This window comes from Heterodontus francisci, chromosome 4 (genome assembly GCF_036365525.1).
Source record: "Heterodontus francisci isolate sHetFra1 chromosome 4, sHetFra1.hap1, whole genome shotgun sequence".
Lineage (NCBI taxonomy): Eukaryota > Metazoa > Chordata > Chondrichthyes > Heterodontiformes > Heterodontidae > Heterodontus > Heterodontus francisci.
In genome coordinates this window covers 9,842,576-9,860,741 of record NC_090374.1, presented here as the reverse complement: position 1 = coordinate 9,860,741, position 18,166 = coordinate 9,842,576, and positions in this window count along the sequence as shown.

Below are 18,166 nucleotides of genomic sequence, written 5' to 3'. Positions count from 1 at the left end.
TAGAATTGGACACATTGCTCAAGGTGAATCTCAGTAGAACTGGACACATTGCTCCAGGTGAGTCTGAATAAAACTGGACACATTGCTCAAGGTGAATCTAGTAGAACTGGACACATTGCTCCAGGTGAGTCTGAATAGAACAGGACACATTGCTCAAGGTGAATCTCAGTAGAACTGGACACATTGCTCAATGTGAGTCTGAATAGAATTGGACACATTGCTCAAGGTGAGTCTGAATTGAACTGGACCCATTGCTCAAGGTGAATCTCAGTAGAACTGGACACATTGCTCAAGGTGGGTCTGAATAGAACTGGACACATTGCTCAAGGTGAGTCTGAATAGAACTGGACATATTGCTCAAGGTGAATCTCAGTAGAACTGGACACATTGCTCAAGGTGGGTCTGAATAGAACTGGACACTTTGCTCAAGGTGAGTCTGAATAGAACTGGACCCATTGCTCAAGGTGAATCTCAGTAGAACTGGACACATTGCTCAAGGTGGGTCTGAATAGAACTGGACACATTGCTCAAGGTGAGTCTGAATAGAACTGGACATATTGCTCAAGGTGAGTCTGAATAGAATTGGACACATTGCTCAAGGTGAGTCTGAATTGAACTGGAAACATTGCTCAATGTGTATCTCAGTAGAACTGGACACTTTGCTCAAGGTGAGTCTGAATAGAACTGGACACATTGCTCAAGGTGAGTCTGAATATAATTAGATACATTGCCCAAGGTGAGTCTAAATAGAACTGGACACATTGCTCAAGGTGAGTCAGAATAGAACTGGGCACATTATTCAAGGTGAATCTCAGTAGAACTGGACACATTGCCCAAAGTGAGTCTAAATAGAACTGGACACTTTGCTCAAGGTGGGTCTGAATACAATTGGATACATTGCCCAAGGTGAGTCTAAATAGAACTGGACACATTGCTCAAGGTGAGTCTGAATAGAAATGGACACATTGATCAAGGTGAATCTCAGTAGAACTGGACACATTGCCCAAGGTGAGTCTAAATAGAACTGGACACATTGCTCAATGTGAGCCTGAATAGAGCTGGACACATTGCTCAAGGTGACTCTGAATAGAACTGGACATATTGCTCAAGGTGAATCTCAGTAGAACTGGACACATTGCTCAAGGTGGGTCTGAATAGAACTGGACATATTGCTCAAGGTGATTCTCAGTGGAACTGGACACATTGCTCAAGGTGGGTCTGAATAGAACTGGACACATTGCTCAAGGTGAATCTCATTAGAACTGGACACATTGCTCAAGGTGAATCTGAATATAATTGGACACATTGCTCAAGGTGAGTCTGAATAGAATTGGATACATTGCTCAAGGTGATTCTGAATTAAACTGGCCACATTGCTCAAGGTGAATCTCAGTAGAACTGGACACATTGCTCAAGGTGTGTCTGAATAGAATTGGACACATTGCTCAAGGTGAATCTCAGTAGAACTGGACACATTGCTCCAGGTGAGTCTTAATGGAATTGGACACATTGCTCAAGGTGAGTCTGAATAGAATTGGATATATTGCTCAATGTGATTCTGAATAAAACTGGCCACATTGCTCAAGGTGATTCTCAGTAGAACTGGACACATTGCTCAAGGTGGGTCTGAATAGAACTGGACATATTGCTCAAGGTGAATCTCAGTGGAACTGGACACATTGCTCAAGGTGTGTCTGAATAGAGCTGGACACAATGCTCCAGGTGAATCTCAGTGGAACTGGACACATTGCTCAAGGTGGGTCTGAATAGAACTGGACATATTGCTCAAGGTGATTCTCAGTGGAACTGGACACATTGCTCAAGGTGATTCTGAATAGAACTGGACACATTGCTCCAGGTGAGTCTGAATAGTACTGGACTCATTGCTCAAGGTAAATCTGAATATATCTGGTCACATTGCTCAAAGTGAATCTCAGTAGAATTGGACACATTGCTCCAGGTGAGTCTGAATAGAACTGGACACATTGCTCATGGTGAATCTCAGTAGAACTGGACACATTGCTCGAGGTGAGTCTGAATAGAATTGGACACATTGCTCAAGGTGAGTCTGAATAGAACTGGACACATTGCTCAAGGTGAATCTCAGTAGAACTGGACACATTGCTCAAGGTGAGTCTGAATAGAATTGGACACATTGCTCAAGGTGAATCTCAGTAGAACTGGACACATTGCTCCAGGTGAGTCTGAATAAAACTGGACACATTGCTCAAGGTGAATCTAGTAGAACTGGACACATTGCTCCAGGTGAGTCTGAATAGAACAGGACACTTTGCTCAAGGTGAATCTCAGTAGAACTGGACACATTGCTCAAGGAGAGTCTGAATAGAATTGGACACATTGCTCAAGGTGAGTCTGAATTGAACTGGACACTTTGCTCAAGGTGAATCTCAGTAGAACTGGACACATTGCTCAAGGTGGGTCTGAATAGAACTGGACACATTGCTCAAGGTGAGTCTGAATAGAACTGGACATATTGCTCAAGGTGAATCTCAGTAGAACTGGACACATTGCTCAAGGTGGGTCTGAATAGAACTGGACACATTGCTCAAGGTGAGTCTGAATAGAACTGGACATATTGCTCAAGGTGAATCTCAGTAGAACTGGACACATTGCTCCAGGTGGGTCTGAATTGAACTGGACCCATTGCTCAAGGTGAATCTCAGTAGAACTGGACACATTGCTCAAGGTGGGTCTGAATAGAACTGGACACATTGCTCAAGGTGAGTCTGAATAGAACTGGACATATTGCTCAAGGTGAATCTCAGTAGAACTGGACACATTGCTCAAGGTGGGTCTGAATAGAACTGGACATATTGCTCAAGGTGAATCTCAGTGGAACTGGACACATTGCTCAAGGTGGGTCTGAATAGAACTGGACATATTGCTCAAGGTGATTCTCAGTAGAACTGGACACATTGCTCAAAGTGGGTCTGAAAAGAACTGGACATATTGCTCAAGGTGAATCTCAGTGGAACTGGACACATTGCTCAAGGTGGGTCTGAAAAGAACAGGACATATTGCTGAAGGTGAATCTCAGTAGAACTGGACACATTGCTCAAGGTGAGTCTGAAGAGAATTGGACACATTGCTCAAGGTGAGTCTGAATAGAATTGGATACATTGCTCAAGGTGATTCAGAATAAAACTGGCCACATTGCTCAAGGTGATTCTCAGTAGAACTGGACACATTGCTCACGGTGGGTCTGAATAGAACTGGACATATTGCTCAAGGTGAATCTCAGTGGAACTGGACACATTGCTCAAGGTGTGTCTGAATAGAGCTGGACACAATGCTCCAGGTGAATCTCAGTAGAGCTGGACACATTGCTGAAGTTGAGTCTGAATAGAATTGGATACATTGCTCAAGGTGATTCTGAATAGAATTGGACACATTGCTCAAGGTGAATCTCAGTGGAACTGGACACATTGCTCAAGGTGGGTCTGAATAGAACTGGACATATTGCTCAAGGTGAATCTCAGTGGAACTGGACACATTGCTCAAGGTGTGTCTGAACAGAGCTGGACACAATGCTCCAGGTGAATCTCAGTAGAGCTGGACACATTGCTCAAGTTGAGTCTGAATAGAATTGGATACATTGCTCAAGGTGATTCTGAATAAAACTGGCCACATTGCTCAAGGTGAATCTCAGTAGAACTGTACACATTGCTCAAGGTGAGTCTGAATAGAATTGGACACATTGCTCAAGGTGAGTCTGAATAGAATTGGACACATTGCTCAAGGTGAATCTCAGTAGAACTGGACACATTGCTCAAGGTGATTCTGAATAAAACTGGCCACATTGCTCAAGGTGAATCTCCGTAGAACTGTACACATTGCTCAAGGTGAGTCTGAATAGAATTGTACACATTGCTCAAGGTGAGTCTGAATGGAATTGGACACATTGCTCAAGGTGAGTCTGAATAGAATTGGACACATTGCTCAAGGTGAGTCTGAATAGAATTGGACACATTGCTCAAGGTGAGTCTGAATAGAATTGGACACATTGCTCAAGGTGAATCTCAATCCAACTGGACACATTGCTCAAGGTGATTCTGAATAGATCTGGACTCATTGCTCAAGGTGAGTCTGAATAGAATTGGACACATTGCTCAAGGTGAATCTCAGTAGAACTGGACACATTGCTCAAGGTGATTCTGAATAGAACTGGACACATTGCTCCAGGTGAGTCTGAATAGTACTGGACTCATTGCTCAAGGTAAATCTGAATATAACTGGTCACATTGCTCAAAGTGAATCTCAGTAGAATTGGACACATTGCTCCAGGTGAGTCTGAATAGAACTGGACACATTGCTCATGGTGAATCTCAGTAGAACTGGACACATTGCTCGAGGTGAGTCTGAATAGAATTGGACACATTGCTCAAGGTGAGTCTGAATAGAACTGGACACATTGCTCAAGGTGAATCTCAGTAGAACTGGACACATTGCTCCAGGTGAGTCTGAATAAACCTGGACACATTGCTCAAGGTGAATCTCAGTAGAACTGGACACATTGCTCAAGGTGAGTCTGAATAGAATTGGACACATTGCTCAAGGTGAATCTCAGTAGAACTGGACACATTGCTCCAGGTGAGTCTGAATAAACCTGGACACATTGCTCAAGGTGAATCTCAGTAGAACTGGACACATTGCTCAAGGTGAATCTCAGTAGAACTGGACACATTGCTCCAGGTGAGTCTGAATAAAACTGGACACATTGCTCAAGGTGAATCTAGTAGAACTGGACACATTGCTCCAGGTGAGTCTGAATAGAACAGGACACATTGCTCAAGGTGAATCTCAGTAGAACTGGACACTTTGCTCAAGGTGAGTCTGAATAGAATTGGACACATTGCTCAAGGTGAGTCTGAATTGAACTGGACCCATTGCTCAAGGTGAGTCTGAATAGAACTGGACACATTGCTCCAGGTGAGTCTGAATAGAACAGGACACATTGCTCAAGGTGAATCTCAGTAGAACTGGACACTTTGCTCAAGGTGAGTCTGAATAGAATTGGACACATTGCTCAAGGTGAGTCTGAATTGAACTGGCCACATTGCTCAAGGTGATTCTCAGTAGAACTGGACACATTGCTCACGGTGGGTCTGAATAGAACTGGACATATTGCTCAAGGTGAATCTCAGTGGAACTGGACACATTGCTCAAGGTGTGTCTGAATAGAGCTGGACACAATGCTCCAGGTGAATCTCAGTAGAGCTGGACACATTGCTCAAGTTGAGTCTGAATAGAATTGGATACATTGCTCAAGGTGATTCTGAATAGAATTGGACACATTGCTCAAGGTGAATCTCAGTGGAACTGGACACATTGCTCAAGGTGGGTCTGAATAGAACTGGACATATTGCTCAAGGTGAATCTCAGTGGAACTGGACACATTGCTCAAGGTGTGTCTGAACAGAGCTGAACACAATGCTCCAGGTGAATCTCAGTAGAGCTGGACACATTGCTCAAGTTGAGTCTGAATAGAATTGGATACATTGCTCAAGGTGATTCTGAATAAAACTGGCCACATTGCTCAAGGTGAATCTCAGTAGAACTGTACACATTGCTCAAGGTGAGTCTGAATAGAATTGGACACATTGCTCAAGGTGAGTCTGAATAGAATTGGACACATTGCTCAAGGTGAATCTCAGTAGAACTGGACACATTGCTCAAGGTGATTCTGATTAAAACTGGCCACATTGCTCAAGGTGAATCTCCGTAGAACTGTACACATTGCTCAAGGTGAGTCTGAATAGAATTGTACACATTGCTCAAGGTGAGTCTGAATGGAATTGGACACATTGCTCAAGGTGAGTCTGAATAGAATTGGACACATTGCTCAAGGTGAGTCTGAATAGAATTGGACACATTGCTCAAGGTGAGTCTGAATAGAATTGGACACATTGCTCAAGGTGAATCTCAATCCAACTGGACACATTGCTCAAGGTGATTCTGAATAGATCTGGACTCATTGCTCAAGGTGAGTCTGAATAGAATTGGACACATTGCTCAAGGTGAATCTCAGTAGAACTGGACACATTGCTCAAGGTGATTCTGAATAGAACTGGACACATTGCTCCAGGTGAGTCTGAATAGTACTGGACTCATTGCTCAAGGTAAATCTGAATATAACTGGTCACATTGCTCAAAGTGAATCTCAGTAGAATTGGACACATTGCTCCAGGTGAGTCTGAATATAACTGGACACATTGCTCATGGTGAATCTCAGTAGAACTGGACACATTGCTCGAGGTGAGTCTGAATAGAATTGGACACATTGCTCAAGGTGAGTCTGAATAGAACTGGACACATTGCTCAAGGTGAATCTCAGTAGAACTGGACACATTGCTCCAGGTGAGTCTGAATAAACCTGGACACATTGCTCAAGGTGAATCTCAGTAGAACTGGACACATTGCTCAAGGTGAGTCTGAATAGAATTGGACACATTGCTCAAGGTGAATCTCAGTAGAATTGGACACATTGCTCCAGGTGAGTCTGAATATAACTAGACACATTGCTCATGGTGAATCTCAGTAGAACTGGACACATTGCTCGAGGTGAGTCTGAATTGAATTGGACACATTGCTCAAGGTGAGTCTGAATAGAACTGGACACATTGCTCAAGGTGAATCTCAGTAGAACTGGACACATTGCTCCAGGTGAGTCTGAATAAACCTGGACACATTGCTCCAGGTGAGTCTGAATAAACCTGGACACATTGCTCAAGGTGAATCTCAGTAGAACGGGACACATTGCTCAAGGTGAATCTCAGTAGAACTGGACACATTGCTCCAGGTGAGTCTGAATAAAACTGGACACATTGCTCAAGGTGAATCTAGTAGAACTGGACACATTGCTCCAGGTGAGTCTGAATAGAACAGGACACATTGCTCAAGGTGAATCTCAGTAGAACTGGACACTTTGCTCAAGGTGAGTCTGAATAGAATTGGACACATTGCTCAAGGTGAGTCTGAATTGAACTGGACCCATTGCTCAAGGTGAGTCTGAATAGAACTGGACACATTGCTCCAGGTGAGTCTGAATAGAACAGGACACATTGCTCAAGGTGAATCTCAGTAGAACTGGACACTTTGCTCAAGGTGAGTCTGAATAGAATTGGACACATTGCTCAAGGTGAGTCTGAATTGAACTGGACATATTGCTCAAGGTGAATCTCAGTGGAACTGGACACATTGCTCAAGGTGGGTCTGAAAAGAACTGGACATATTGCTCAAGGTGAATCTCAGTAGAACTGGACACATTGCTCAAGGTGAGTCTGAAGAGAATTGGACACATTGCTCAAGGTGAGTCTGAATAGAATTGGATACATTGCTCAAGGTGATTCTGAATAAAACTGGCCACATTGCTCAAGGTGATTCTCAGTAGAACTGGACACATTGCTCACGGTGGGTCTGATTAGAACTGGACATATTGCTCAAGGTGAATCTCAGTGGAACTGGACACATTGCTCAAGGTGTGTCTGAATAGAGCTGGACACAATGCTCCAGGTGAATCTCAGTAGAGCTGGACACATTGCTCAAGTTGAGTCTGAATAGAATTGGATACATTGCTCAAGGTGATTCTGAATAGAATTGGACACATTGCTCAAGGTGAATCTCAGTGGAACTGGACACATTGCTCAAGGTGGGTCTGAATAGAACTGGACATATTGCTCAAGGTGAATCTCAGTGGAACTGGACACATTGCTCAAGGTGTGTCTGAACAGAGCTGGACACAATGCTCCAGGTGAATCTCAGTAGAGCTGGACACATTGCTCAAGTTGAGTCTGAATAGAATTGGATACATTGCTCAAGGTGATTCTGAATAAAACTGGCCACATTGCTCAAGGTGAATCTCAGTAGAACTGTACACATTGCTCAAGGTGAGTCTGAATAGAATTGGACACATTGCTCAAGGTGAGTCTGAATAGAATTGGACACATTGCTCAAGGTGAATCTCAGTAGAACTGGACACATTGCTCAAGGTGATTCTGAATAAAACTGGCCACATTGCTCAAGGTGAATCTCCGTAGAACTGTACACATTGCTCAAGGTGAGTCTGAATAGAATTGTACACATTGCTCAAGGTGAGTCTGAATGGAATTGGACACATTGCTCAAGGTGAGTCTGAATAGAATTGGACACATTGCTCAAGGTGAGTCTGAATAGAATTGGACACATTGCTCAAGGTGAGTCTGAATAGAATTGGACACATTGCTCAAGGTGAATCTCAATCCAACTGGACACATTGCTCAAGGTGATTCTGAATAGATCTGGACTCATTGCTCAAGGTGAGTCTGAATAGAATTGGACACATTGCTCAAGGTGAATCTCAGTAGAACTGGACACATTGCTCAAGGTGATTCTGAATAGAACTGGACACATTGCTCCAGGTGAGTCTGAATAGTACTGGACTCATTGCTCAAGGTAAATCTGAATATAACTGGTCACATTGCTCAAAGTGAATCTCAGTAGAATTGGACACATTGCTCCAGGTGAGTCTGAATAGAACTGGACACATTGCTCATGGTGAATCTCAGTAGAACTGGACACATTGCTCGAGGTGAGTCTGAATAGAATTGGACACATTGCTCAAGGTGAGTCTGAATAGAACTGGACACATTGCTCAAGGTGAATCTCAGTAGAACTGGACACATTGCTCCAGGTGAGTCTGAATAAACCTGGACACATTGCTCAAGGTGAATCTCAGTAGAACTGGACACATTGCTCAAGGTGAGTCTGAATAGAATTGGACACATTGCTCAAGGTGAATCTCAGTAGAACTGGACACATTGCTCCAGGTGAGTCTGAATAAACCTGGACACATTGCTCAAGGTGAATCTCAGTAGAACTGGACACATTGCTCAAGGTGAATCTCAGTAGAACTGGACACATTGCTCCAGGTGAGTCTGAATAAAACTGGACACATTGCTCAAGGTGAATCTAGTAGAACTGGACACATTGCTCCAGGTGAGTCTGAATAGAACAGGACACATTGCTCAAGGTGAATCTCAGTAGAACTGGACACTTTGCTCAAGGTGAGTCTGAATAGAATTGGACACATTGCTCAAGGTGAGTCTGAATTGAACTGGACCCATTGCTCAAGGTGAGTCTGAATAGAACTGGACACATTGCTCCAGGTGAGTCTGAATAGAACAGGACACATTGCTCAAGGTGAATCTCAGTAGAACTGGACACTTTGCTCAAGGTGAGTCTGAATAGAATTGGACACATTGCTCAAGGTGAGTCTGAATTGAACTGGACATATTGCTCAAGGTGAATCTCAGTGGAACTGGACACATTGCTCAAGGTGGGTTTGAAAAGAACTGGACATATTGCTCAAGGTGAATCTCAGTAGAACTGGACACATTGCTCAAGGTGAGTCTGAAGAGAATTGGACACATTGCTCAAGGTGAGTCTGAATAGAATTGGATACATTGCTCAAGGTGATTCTGAATAAAACTGGCCACATTGCTCAAGGTGATTCTCAGTAGAACTGGACACATTGCTCACGGTGGGTCTGAATAGAACTGGACATATTGCTCAAGGTGAATCTCAGTGGAACTGGACACATTGCTCAAGGTGTGTCTGAATAGAGCTGGACACAATGCTCCAGGTGAATCTCAGTAGAGCTGGACACATTGCTGAAGTTGAGTCTGAATAGAATTGGATACATTGCTCAAGGTGATTCTGAATAGAATTGGACACATTGCTCACGGTGAATCTCAGTGGAACTGGACACATTGCTCAAGGTGGGTCTGAATAGAACTGGACATATTGCTCAAGGTGAATCTCAGTGGAACTGGACACATTGCTCAAGGTGTGTCTGAACAGAGCTGGACACAATGCTCCAGGTGAATCTCAGTAGAGCTGGACACATTGCTCAAGTTGAGTCTGAATAGAATTGGATACATTGCTCAAGGTGATTCTGAATAAAACTGGCCACATTGCTCAAGGTGAATCTCAGTAGAACTGTACACATTGCTCAAGGTGAGTCTGAATAGAATTGGACACATTGCTCAAGGTGAGTCTGAATAGAATTGGACACATTGCTCAAGGTGAATCTCAGTAGAACTGGACACATTGCTCAAGGTGATTCTGAATAAAACTGGCCACATTGCTCAAGGTGAATCTCCGTAGAACTGTACACATTGCTCAAGGTGAGTCTGAATAGAATTGTACACATTGCTCAAGGTGAGTCTGAATGGAATTGGACACATTGCTCAAGGTGAGTCTGAATAGAATTGGACACATTGCTCAAGGTGAGTCTGAATAGAATTGGACACATTGCTCAAGGTGAGTCTGAATAGAATTGGACACATTGCTCAAGGTGAATCTCAATCCAACTGGACACATTGCTCAAGGTGATTCTGAATAGATCTGGACTCATTGCTCAAGGTGAGTCTGAATAGAATTGGACACATTGCTCAAGGTGAATCTCAGTAGAACTGGACACATTGCTCAAGGTGATTCTGAATAGAACTGGACACATTGCTCCAGGTGAGTCTGAATAGTACTGGACTCATTGCTCAAGGTAAATCTGAATATAACTGGTCACATTGCTCAAAGTGAATCTCAGTAGAATTGGACACATTGCTCCAGGTGAGTCTGAATATAACTGGACACATTGCTCATGGTGAATCTCAGTAGAACTGGACACATTGCTCGAGGTGAGTCTGAATAGAATTGGACACATTGCTCAAGGTGAGTCTGAATAGAACTGGACACATTGCTCAAGGTGAATCTCAGTAGAACTGGACACATTGCTCCAGGTGAGTCTGAATAAACCTGGACACATTGCTCAAGGTGAATCTCAGTAGAACTGGACACATTGCTCAAGGTGAGTCTGAATAGAATTGGACACATTGCTCAAGGTGAATCTCAGTAGAATTGGACACATTGCTCCAGGTGAGTCTGAATATAACTGGACACATTGCTCATGGTGAATCTCAGTAGAACTGGACACATTGCTCGAGGTGAGTCTGAATAGAATTGGACACATTGCTCAAGGTGAGTCTGAATAGAACTGGACACATTGCTCAAGGTGAATCTCAGTAGAACTGGACACATTGCTCCAGGTGAGTCTGAATAAACCTGGACACATTGCTCCAGGTGAGTCTGAATAAACCTGGACACATTGCTCAAGGTAAATCTCAGTAGAACTGGACACATTGCTCAAGGTGAATCTCAGTAGAACTGGACACATTGCTCCATGTGAGTCTGAATAAAACTGGACACATTGCTCAAGGTGAATCTAGTAGAACTGGACACATTGCTCCAGGTGAGTCTGAATAGAACAGGACACATTGCTCAAGGTGAATCTCAGTAGAACTGGACACTTTGCTCAAGGTGAGTCTGAATAGAATTTGACACATTGCTCAAGGTGAGTCTGAATTGAACTGGACCCATTGCTCAAGGTGAGTCTGAATAGAACTGGACACATTGCTCCAGGTGAGTCTGAATAGAACAGGACACATTGCTCAAGGTGAATCTCAGTAGAACTGGACACATTGCTCAAGGTGATTCTGAATAAAACTGGCCACATTGCTCAAGGTGAATCTCCGTAGAACTGTACACATTGCTCAAGGTGAGTCTGAATAGAATTGTACACATTGCTCAAGGTGAGTCTGAATGGAATTGGACACATTGCTCAAGGTGAGTCTGAATAGAATTGGACACATTGCTCAAGGTGAGTCTGAATAGAATTGGACACATTGCTCAAGGTGAGTCTGAATAGAATTGGACACATTGCTCAAGGTGAATCTCAATCCAACTGGACACATTGCTCAAGGTGATTCTGAATAGATCTGGACTCATTGCTCAAGGTGAGTCTGAATAGAATTGGACACATTGCTCAAGGTGAATCTCAGTAGAACTGGACACATTGCTCAAGGTGATTCTGAATAGAACTGGACACATTGCTCCAGGTGAGTCTGAATAGTACTGGACTCATTGCTCAAGGTAAATCTGAATATAACTGGTCACATTGCTCAAAGTGAATCTCAGTAGAATTGGACACATTGCTCCAGGTGAGTCTGAATAGAACTGGACACATTGCTCATGGTGAATCTCAGTAGAACTGGACACATTGCTCGAGGTGAGTCTGAATAGAATTGGACACATTGCTCAAGGTGAGTCTGAATAGAACTGGACACATTGCTCAAGGTGAATCTCAGTAGAACTGGACACATTGCTCCAGGTGAGTCTGAATAAACCTGGACACATTGCTCAAGGTGAATCTCAGTAGAACTGGACACATTGCTCAAGGTGAGTCTGAATAGAATTGGACACATTGCTCAAGGTGAATCTCAGTAGAACTGGACACATTGCTCCAGGTGAGTCTGAATAAACCTGGACACATTGCTCAAGGTGAATCTCAGTAGAACTGGACACATTGCTCAAGGTGAATCTCAGTAGAACTGGACACATTGCTCCAGGTGAGTCTGAATAAAACTGGACACATTGCTCAAGGTGAATCTAGTAGAACTGGACACATTGCTCCAGGTGAGTCTGAATAGAACAGGACACATTGCTCAAGGTGAATCTCAGTAGAACTGGACACTTTGCTCAAGGTGAGTCTGAATAGAATTGGACACATTGCTCAAGGTGAGTCTGAATTGAACTGGACCCATTGCTCAAGGTGAGTCTGAATAGAACTGGACACATTGCTCCAGGTGAGTCTGAATAGAACAGGACACATTGCTCAAGGTGAATCTCAGTAGAACTGGACACTTTGCTCAAGGTGAGTCTGAATAGAATTGGACACATTGCTCAAGGTGAGTCTGAATTGAACTGGACCCATTGCTCAAGGTGAGTCTGAATAGAACTGGACACATTGCTCAAGGTGAATCTCAGTAGAACTGGACACATTGCTCAAGGTGGGTCTGAATAGAACTGGACACATTGCTCAAGGTGAGTCTGAATAGAACTGGACATATTGCTCAAGGTGAATCTCAGTAGAACTGGACACATTGCTCAAGGTGGGTCTGAATAGAACTGGACACATTGCTCAAGGTGAGTCTCAATAGAACTGGACATATTGCTCAAGGTGAATCTCAGTAGAACTGGACACATTGCTCAAGGTGGGTCTGAATAGAACTGGACATATTGCTCAAGGTGAATCTCAGTGGAACTGGACACATTGCTCAAGGTGGGTCTGAATAGAACTGGACATATTGCTCCAGGTGATTCTCAGTAGAACTGGACACATTGCTCAAAGTGGGTCTGAAAAGAACTGGACATATTGCTCAAGGTGAATCTCAGTGGAACTGGCCACATTGCTCAAGGTGGGTCCGAAAAGAACTGGACATATTGCTCAAGGTGAATCTCAGTAGAACTGGACACATTGCTCAAGGTGAGTCTGAAGAGAATTGGACACATTGCTCAAGGTGAATCTCAGTAGAACTGGACACATTGCTCAAGGTGAGTCTGAAGAGAATTGGACACATTGCTCAAGGTGAATCTCAGTAGAACTGGACACATTGCTCAAGGTGAGTCTGAATAGAACTGGACACATTGCTCAATGTGAATCTCAGTAGAACTGGACACATTGCTCAAGGTCAGTCTGAATTGAATTGGACACATTGCTCAATGTGAGTCTCATTAGAATTGGACACATTGCTCAAGGTGAATCTCAGTAGAACTGGACATATTGCTCCAGGTGATTCTGAATAGAACTGGACACATTGCTCCTGGTGAGTCTGAATATAATTGGATACATTGCTCAAGGTGAGTCTGAATAGAACTGGACACATTGCTCAAGGTGAATCTGAATAGCTTTGGATACATTGCTCCAGGTGAGTCTGAATAGAACTGGACACATTGCTCAAAGTGAATCTCAGTAGATCTGGACACGTTGCTCCAGATGAATCTGAATATAATTGGATTCATTGCTCAAAGTGAGTCTGAATAGAACTGGACACATTGCTCAAGGTGAATCTCAGTAGAACTGGACACATTGCTCTAGGTGAGTCTGTATAGAACTGGACACATTGCTCCAGGTGAGTTTGTATAGAACTGGACACATTGCTCAAGGTGAGTCTGTATAGAACTGGACACATTGCTCAAGGTGGATCTGAATAGAACTGGACACATTGCTCAACGTGCGTCTGAATAGAACTGGACACATTGCTCAACGTGAGTCTCAATTGAACTGGACACATTGCTCAAGTTGGGTCTGAATAGAACTGGACACATTGCTCAATTTGAGTCTGAATACAACTGGACTCATTGCTCAAGGTGAGTCTGAATAGAACTGAACACATTGCTCCAGGTGAGTCTGAATATAATTGGATACATTGCTCATGTTGAGTCTGAATCGAACTGGACACATTGCTCAAGGTGAGTCTCAATGGAACTGGTCACATTGCTCAAGGTGCATCTGAATAGAACTGGACACATTGCTGAAGTTGAGTCTCAATAGAACTGGACACATTGCTCAAGGTGAGTCTGAATAGAACTGAACACATTGCTCAAGGTGAGTCTGAATATAATTGGACACATTGCTGAAGGTGGGTCTGTATAGAGCTGAACTCTGTGCGCAAGCTCAACCTGGCCAGAGCTGCTCAATGAGACTGCCCAGAGATAGGGAATGCCAATTTCAGCGAGAGAGATTATACTCATCTCTAGTTACATCAATAGTAGAGAAGGAGTTGATTGGTGAGTTGCTGGTGAGTTTTTATTTGCAGTTCTGGGACAAGTCCTAAGTTTATTTCTGGTACGTTCAGTGAGCAGTCCTGTGGGTTGCACATCCTGTCCCTTTTGGGACCCACATATGCAGGAAGGATGGTTTCACAGCTTGATCAACTGCTGGAAGCTGTGTGGATTGCATGTTTCTTACCACGGGGAGAGGGAATGTGTGATTGCCGGACAATCAAGGAGGATCAGGCAAGTCCTGCAGGAGTCCAGTGAGTGCATCTCATTGTCCAACTGGTATTCAGTTCTGAATACTGGTGAGAGTGCTGGTTCCTCTGTGGTGTGCAGGCAGAGCCAAGTGCACGGCACCAGGGCTGGATCAGCAGTAAATTGGGGGTAGGAGGATGATTGGGAATGCAATAGTGATCAGAGATTCGATAGTTTCGGGAACAGACAGGCGTTTCTGTGACTGCAAATCTGAATCCAGGATGTTGCCTCCCTGGTGCCAGGGTTAAGGATGTTACTGAGCCGCTACAGAGCACTCTGAGTGGGGAGGGTGAACAGCCAGAGGTCGTGATTCATATCGGTACCAATGATGTAGGCAGAAAGAGGAATGAAGTCTTGCAGGCAGATTTTAGCAAGCTGGGAAAGGAATTAAAAACAGGGGCTCAAAGATTGTAATCTCTGGATTATTCCCAGTGCCATGTGCTAGTGAGTATAGAAATAAGAGGAAAGCACAGTTACATGTGTGGCTGGAGATATGGTGCAGGAGGGAGAGAGTTAGGTTACTGGGCTAAAAACAAGAAATACTGGAAATACTCAGCAGGTCTGGCAGCATCTGTGCAGAGAGAAACAGAGTTAACGTTTCAGGTCAGTGACCCTTCATCATAACATAGATTACTGAAGCACTGGAGCAGGTTCTAGGGGAGGCGGGACCTGTACAAGTCAACACTGTGGCTGGAAGGCTTGCTAGTGCTGCTGTGGAGAGTTGAAACTCGCTTAGCTGGGATATGGGAACCTGAGAGTAGATTCAGAACAGAGAGAAGCAAAGCTGGAAATGGAAGGCAGAAAATTAATATGCAAGGACAGCAGAGGAAACATAGGCTAGAAAATAGACAACAGAGGAGTTGTTCACTAATAGAACCATAGAGCCAGAGAAAAATTATGGCACAGAAGGAGGCCATTAAGCCCGTCATTTCCGTGCCGGCTGAAAAAAAACTAGCCGCCCAATCTAATCCCACTTTCCAACACCTGGTCCATAGCCTTGCAGGTTACAGCACTTCATGTGCATGTCCAGGTATCTTTTATAAGAATTGAGGGTTTCTGCCTCCACCACTGTTCCTGGCAGTGAATTCCAGACACCCAACACCCTCTGGGTGAAAAAGTTTTTTCCTCATGTCCCACTAATCCTTCTACCTTAAATCTGTGCCCCCTGGTAATTGACCTCTCCGGTATGGGAAACAGGTCCTTCCTGTCTACTCTATCTAGACCCCTCATAATTTTGTACACCTCAATTAAGTCACAACTCAGCCTCTTCTGTTCTAAGGAAAACAACCCTAGCCAATCCAATCTTTCCTCATAGCTACAACTTTCGAGCCCTGATAACATTTTTGTAAATCTCCTCTCCAGAGCAATTATGTCCTTCCTGTAATGTGGTGACCAGAACTGTACGCAATAATCCAGCTGTGGACTAACCAGCATTTTATACAGTTCCAGCATTACATCCCTGCTTTTGTATTTTATACCTTGGCCAATAAAGGAAAGCATTCCATGTGCCTTCTTCACCACTCTATCTACCTGTCCTGCCACCTTCAGGGACCTGTGGACATGCACTCCAAGGTCTCTCACCTCTTCTACCCCTCTCAGTATCCTCCCGTTTATTGTGTATTCCCTTGCTTTATTTTCTCTCCCCAAATGCATTAATTACCTCACACTTTTCTGGATTGAATTCCATTTGTCACTTTTCCGCCCACTCAACCAAACCATTGATATCTTTCTGGAGTCTATAGCTATCCTCTTCACTATCAACTACACGGCCAATTTTTGTGTCATTAGCAAATTTCCCAATCATGCCTCCCACATTTAAGTCCAAATTATTAATATATACCACAAACAGCAAGGGACCCAACACTGAGCCCTGTGGAACGCCACTGGAAACAGCTTTCCATTCACAAAAACATCTGTCGACTACTACCCTTTCATTCCTGGCCCTGAGCCAATTCTGGATCCAATCTGCCACATTCCCCTGTATCCCATGGGCTTTCATTTTACTGATCAGTCTGCCATGTGGGACCTTGTCAAATGTCTTACTAAAATCCATGTAGACCACATCCACTGCACTACCCTCATCAATCCTTCTTGTTATTTTCTCAAAAAACACAATCAAGTTAGTAAGACATGACCTTCCTTTAACAAATCCATGCTGACTATCCCTGATTAATCCATGCCTTTCTAAGTGGCAGTTTATCCTGTCCCTCAGAATAGATTCTAACAACTTAGCCATCACCAAGGTCAGACTGACCGGCCTATAATTATTTGTCCTATCCCTCGCACTCTTTTTAAACAATGGTACAATGTTCACAGACCTCCAATCGTCTGGTACCTCTCCTGTATCTAGTGAGGATTTGAAGATGATCCTCAGCGCATCCGTTATTTCCTCATTGGCTTCCTTTAACAAACTGGGATATAATCCATCCGGCCCGGGTGATTTATCCACTTTCAAGGATGTCAGACACTCTAGTACTTCCTCTCTCAATATGCTTATCATATCTAATATTTCACTCTCCTCCTCTTTAACTACAATGTCGACATCAACCCTCTCACGTGTAAGTTCCCTTGTACATCTCTGATAGGCCCTACCCTTTCCTTAGGTTATCCTCTTGCTCTTAATGTACTGATAAAACATCTTTGGGTTTTCCTTGATTTTACCTGCCAATAATTTTTCATGTCCTTTCTTTGCTTTTCTAATTTCCTTTTTTATTTCACCCCTGCACTCTCCACACTCCTCTAAACTTTCTAAAATATTAAGATTTTTGTGATCGTCATAAGTTTTCTTTTTCTGCTTTAACTTACCCTGTAAGCTTCTAGATAACCAGGGGGCTCTAGATTTAACAGTACCGCCCTTTATCTTTGTGGGGACATGTCTACACTGTGCCTGTAGTATCTCACTTTTGAATGACTGCCACTGATTTTCCTTCAAGTAGCTATATCCAGTCCACCAATCTGAAACGAGGAATTAAGAGGGCTAAAAGGGGTCATGAAATATCTTTAGCAAACAGGGTTAAGGAAAATCCCAAAACCTTTTATTCATATATAAGGAGCAAGAGAGTAACGAGAGAAAGGATTGGCCCACTCAAGGACAAAGGAGGAAAGAGAAAATGGGTGAGATTCTAAACGAGTACTTTGCATCGGTATTCACCGAGGAGAGGGACATGAAGGATGTTGAGGTTAGGAACAGATGTCTGATTACTCTCGGTCAAGTTGGCATAAGGAGAGAGGAAGTGTTGGG